This window comes from Pseudorca crassidens, chromosome 2 (assembly GCF_039906515.1).
Source record: "Pseudorca crassidens isolate mPseCra1 chromosome 2, mPseCra1.hap1, whole genome shotgun sequence".
NCBI lineage: Eukaryota > Metazoa > Chordata > Mammalia > Artiodactyla > Delphinidae > Pseudorca > Pseudorca crassidens.
Genome location: NC_090297.1, coordinates 111,235,821 through 111,241,898, shown reverse-complemented (window position 1 = coordinate 111,241,898; position 6,078 = coordinate 111,235,821). Strand labels below are relative to the sequence as shown.

General features: G+C 47.1%; 1 protein-coding gene across 1 annotated transcript in view; it reads right to left on the bottom strand.

Moving 5' to 3' along the window:
• The window catches only part of IL6R (interleukin 6 receptor), a 75,791-nt gene that overhangs the window by 17,450 nt on the left and 52,263 nt on the right, over positions 1–6,078 (bottom strand). The window lies entirely within an intron of this gene.

Genomic DNA, 6,078 nt, shown 5'->3' with positions numbered 1-6,078 from the left:
ATGGGATGTGATGCTGCAATCTGTGATGAATCTTAAGTTTTTTAAACTTCTACCAGGTGATTTTGATACCCAGCCAGGGCTGAGAACCACCACTGGAAGCAACTGTTTAGAAACGCACAAATAGATTCATTTGAGTCTCTAGAAGAAGGCTATAGTGTTGAGTCTTTCACTATCAAAGTCTTAATTTCCATTGAACATTTATATAAACTGCCACCCAGTGGTACATTGGGTGCTTATTGTGTTTTCCCATCTGTGTTAACCGAAAGGGAAGTTTGCATTGAGAAATACCTCCCCAACATCACCACAGCAATTGAGTAATTACTTTCAGAATTCAGGTTGAACACATTTACAAGAGGCCAGGGTTTGCTGAGTATTGGAATTTTGACCCTGTGAAAGGCCAAGATGTAAGTAATGAGAATAGACTCTTGGCTACACTCCAGGTGTACTCCTAAACAAATGCTTTTCATGCTACATTATCTTGCTTTAATCCTCCACAACTCAGTGAACCAGGTGGCCTCATTTTTCAGATAAAGACACTGGGTCAATCGCATAGTAAGTAGTAGCCCAGATTGCAGCCCAGGTCTAATTCTGGAGTGGCTCTTAATTGGTGTACCTAGACAGGCATACCTCGTATTATTGCACTTTAATGCACATCACAGATACTGCGATTTTTAGAAGTTGAAGGTTTATGGCAACCTTGCATCGAGCAAGTCTATTGGTGTCATTTTTCCAACAACATCCTCTCGCCTCCTGTCTCTGTGTCACATTTTGGTAATTCTCATAGTATTTCAAACTTGTTTATTATTATATTTGTGGTGGTGATCTGTGATCAGTAGTGTTTGATGTTACTCTTGTAATTGTTTGGGGGCACCATGAACCACGCCCATATAAGATGATGGGCTTAATAAATGTTGTGTGTGTACTAACTGCTCCACTGACTAGCCATTTCCCCCATCCCCTGCTCGGGCATCCCAATTCCCTGAGACACAGTAATATTGAAATTAGGCCTATTGGTAACCCTACAATGACCTCTAAGTGTTCAAGTGAAAGGAAGAGTCTCTCACTTTAAGTCAAAAGCTAGAAATGATTAAGCTTAGTGAGGAAGGCAACGCCTTAAGCCGAGACAGGCCGAAAGCTAGACCTCTTGTGCCAGTTAGCCAAGCTGTGAATGAAAAGGAAAAGGTCTGGAAGGAAATTAAAAGTGCTACTCCAGTGAACACACAAATGATAAGAAAGTAAAACAGCCCTATTGCTGACATGGAGAAAGTCTGAGTGGTCTGGATAGAAGGTCAAACCAGCCACAACATTCCCATAAGCCAAAGTCTAATCCAGAGCAAGGCCCTAACTCTCTTCAGTTCTATGAAGGCTGAGAGATGTGAAGAAGTTGCAGAAGAAAAATATGAAGCTAGCAGAGGTTGCTTCATGAGGTTTAACATCGAAGTACAAGGCGAAGCAGCGAGTGCTGATGTACAAGCTACAGCAAGTTATCCAGAAGATCTAGCTAAGATCATTAATGAAGGTGGCTACACTAAACAGATTTTCAGTGTAGACAAAACAGCCTTCTGTTGGAAGAAGATGCCATCTAGGACTTCCATAGCTAGAGAGGAGAAGTCAATGCCTGGCTTCAGAGCTTCAAAGGACAGGCTGACTCTTGTTAGGGGCTAATGCACCTGGTGACTTGAAGCTGATGCTCATTTACCATTCCAAAAACCCTAGGACCCTTAAGAATTATGCTAAATCAACTGCACCTGTGCTCTATCAATGGCCCAACAAAGCCTGGATGATGGCACATCTGTTGACAAAGCCCACTGTTGACACCTACTGCTCAGGAGAAAAGATTCCTTTCAAGATATTACTGCTCATTGACGATGAACCTGGTCACCCAAGAGCTCTGATGGAGATGTACGAGATTAATGTTGTTTTCATGCCTGCTAGCACAACATCCACTCTGCAGCCCATGGATCAAGGAGTAATTTCAACTTTCAAGTCTTAGTCTTTAAGAAATACATTTCATAAGGCTCTAGCTGTTGTAGATAGTGATTCCTCTGATGGATCTGGACAAAGGAAATTGAAAACCTTCTGGAAAGGATTTGCCATTCTGGTTGCCATTAAGAACATTTGTGGTTCATGGGAAGAGATCAAAATATCAACATTAACAGGTGTTTGGGAGAAGTTGATTGGAACCCTCACAGATGACTTGGAAGGGCTCAAGACTTCAGTGGAGGAAGTAACTGCAGGTGTGGTGGAAATAGCAAGAGAACTAGAATTGGAAGTGGAGCCTGAATATATGACTGAATTGCTATAATCTCATGAAAAAACTTTAATGGATGAGGAGATGCTTCTTATGGATGAGCAGAGAGGTAGATGTTTCTTCTACTCCTGGTGAAGAAACTGTGACAGTTGTTGAAATGACAACAGAGGATTTGGACTATTACATAAACTTAGTTGATAAACCAACAGCAGGGTTTGAGAGGATTGACTCCAGTTTTGAAAGAAGGTCTATTGTGGGTAAAATGCTATCAAACAGCATTGCAGGCTACAGAGATATCATTCATGATAGGAAGAGTCAATGCATGCAGCAAACTTCATTGTTGTCTTATTTTAAGAAATTGCCACCACTATCCCGACCTTCAGTAGCCACCACCTGATCAGTCAGCACCATCAACAATGAGCCAAGACCCTCCACCAGCAAAGATTATGTACAACTCACTGAAGGCTCAGACACTGGTTAGCACTTTTTAGCAATAGAGTACTTTTTTAAGCATTTTTTAAAATTTTATTTATTTATTTTTGGCTATATTGCATCTTTGTTGCTGCGTGCGGGCTTTTTCTAGTTGCGGTGAGCTGGGGCTACTCTTCGCTGCAGTGGGCAGCCTTCTCATTGCGGTGGCTTCTCTCGTTGCGGAGCACGAGCTCTAGGCACGCAGGCTTCAGTAGTTTTGGCATGTGGGCTCAGCAGTTGTGGCTCGCAGGCTCTAGAGCGCAGGCTCAGTAGTTGTGGCACGTGGGCTCAGCAGTTGCGTCTCGCGGGCTCTAGAGCGCAGGCTCAGTAGTTGTGGCACGTGGGCTCAGTAGTTGCGGCTCGCGGGCTCTAGAGCGCAGGCTCAGTAGTTGTGGCACGTGGGCTCAGTAGTTGTGGCACACGGGCTTAGTTGCTCTGCGTCATGTGGAATCTTCCCGGACCAGGGCTCAAACCCGTGTCCCCTGCATTGGCAGGCGGATTCTTAACCACTGAGCTACCAGGGAAACCCCGGCAGGTGAATTCTTAACCAGATTCCTTGCCGCCAGGGAAGTCCCATCTTGCACTTTTTAATAAATAATTTTTCATAAGCAGTACAACCTGGCTGAACTATCCCAAAACAGAGGGATTATAGTTAGTTAGTGAAAAGCTTACTCTAGTTGTAAAAACATACAGGCTCATGAAAAAAATTTTAATATGCGTAAAAGAAAAAAGAACGTGCAAATCTGGTCTTCAAGCAGCTCCCTAATGCTCTTAGGATATCAAAAGATTGCTCACCACAGAGCATGTCCAAGGCAGGCCTCCCCCCCAGCCCCAGGCCCTGCACCAGCAGCCTCCCTGGGCCGCCCCCTCCACCCGGAGCCCTCCTCCTCCGTCTTCACTCTCCCTATCCCTTCCTTCCCCGACTCCCTAGACCAGATTAGTCACTTGCTCCCAGAGAGCGTTTGCACCTTAATTGTGTGGCTCAGTGACACTTGGGGGAGGAATTGATTCCTCTTATATCCCTGCAGCCGGCGTGGTGGTTGAATGGATCTCATGGCCCAGAGAGAACCACCTCTTAGTGTGGTGATCGTTCACCCTTTCAGAGGCAGTGGACAGAAAAAGATTCCCACGCCATAAAAAAAGCACAGTTAGGGGATTTCAAGGAAGTTCATTAAAGTTCACACCAAGGAAGCAACAGAACACAGAGTTCAGAGGAATAGATAAGGGCTGATGCAGAGAAGGGGAAGTGGTTTGGTTTGGTTTCTGATCAAGGACCATTAAGTGTAAGGAGCTGCTTGCTGCCCCTCCCCTTTGTGGCCCATCTTCTCTGTGGCTGCCTGTTATGTGAGCAGCGCCGGGGCCTGGTGGCCTCAGGGACACGCTGAGGCCACCGGCGTGTGGCTCAGACTCCCAGGGTCTCAGCTCCCACACTGACAGGTGTGATAAACCCAATGAGGAATCCAGGTCCATCTCTCCGCAGGGGTGAGTGGGCCAGGCCCCACCCAGCACAGGGTGAGGGCACCTGGCCTGGAAAAGGGGTTGGAAAGATAGGCCCATCTTCATTGTCACCAGGGGCTGAGGGGCCACACAAAGAGCACTGGCCTTGGAGTCAGGCAGACATAGGTTTGAGGTCTAGTTCAGCCTCTTAACTCAGGTGTCTTAGATCACTATCTTCACCAATATGAGCCTCTGTGACCTCACTTGTAAACAGGTGAAAACACTTTCCTTGCAGTGCCATTATGAGAAAGAATATCCTGTTTGTCAAGCACATGGTGGAGGGTCCATAAACGGTTGTCATTATCATGAGCTAATTTTTTTTTAAGATGTTGGGGGTAGGAGTTTATTAATTAATTTATTTATTTTTGCTGTGTTGGGTCTTCGTTTCTGTGCGAGGGCTATCTCTAGTTGTGGCAAGCGGGGGCCACTCTTCGTCGCAGCCTCTCTTGTTGCGGAGCACAGGCTCCAGACGTGCAGGCTCAGTAGTTGTGGCCCACGGGCCTAGTTGCTCTGCGGCATGTGGGATCCTCCCAGACCAGGGCTCGAACCCGTGTCCCCTGCATTAGCAGGCAGATTCTCAACGACTGCGCCACCAGGGAAGCCCTATTAGCTAATTTTAATAGACCACCTTGACCAAAAGGGGATGGTGGCCTTCTAGGTAACCAGTGGGGCCGGTGGAGTAGCTCTTTGCTGTCCACAGATTTTGTTACCCAATTAGTACCGGGATCCTCCCAGACCAGGGCTCGAACCCGTGTCCCCTGCATTAGCAGGCAGATTCTCAACGACTGCGCCACCAGGGAAGCCCTATTAGCTAATTTTAATAGACCACCTTGACCAAAAGGGGATGGTGGCCTTCTAGGTAACCAGTAGGGCCGGTGGAGTAGCTCTTTGCTGTCCACAGATTTTGTTACCCAATTAGTACCCACAGTAACATGTTGCTATAGAATCTCACCTCCTGCCCTGTGGTCTCCAGCACAGAGACCCTCAGAGCTGGCTGCACAGCAGGAGAAACTGAGGACCTTGCACTCATGTAAACAGACACCCACTTTTGTGATTCAGAGGGCCTGGGGGTGGAGCCTGGGCTGCCTCTAATCCCTGGACCCATCCATGGACACGATCCACTGAAGTTTGCCAAGGCCTGAAGTCCGAGGCCCCAGAACACCCACCTCATCATAGAAACAATCACGGTCCACAGTCACCCTCAGGGTCCATTACCACCACCTTCCTCAGAAGCATCTCAGTCCACATCAGACTGATCTGGAATCCCTGCTCGGTTGTGGTGACTCCAGTGTACACCCGTGTATACCTGCGCTCTGCAGGGCAAACATGCTGCCCACACAAGCGGGTGTGCACACGCCGGCCTCCTCTACCTTTCCCTCCTCTCTTCGTCTATGGTTGGGCACAGACCCCAGAACGTCCCACTTACACCATTCATCATTGCAAAACCCTCATTGTGCAGCACAGGCATTTAAAAACCGAAATAGAATTCAACTGTCCTCCCAGTAAATTTCATTCTTTAAAACATTGTAATGAAATATTAAAATGGACTTGTGGTTGCCAAGGGGGTAGGGGTGGGGGAGGGAAGGATTGGGAGTTTGGGATAAGAAGATGCAAATTTTTTGGGGGGGCCGTGCAGCATGGCTTGTCGGATCTTAGTTCCCCAACCAGGGATCGCACCTGGGCCCACAGCAGTGAAAGCACCAAGTCCTAACCGCTGGACCGCCAGGGAATTCCCAGATGCAAACTATATAGAATGGGTAAACAACAAGGTCCTACTATACAGCGCAGGGAGCTGTAGTCAATGCCCTGTGATAACCCATGATGGAAAATAATATGAGAAAGAATGTCTATATGTATAA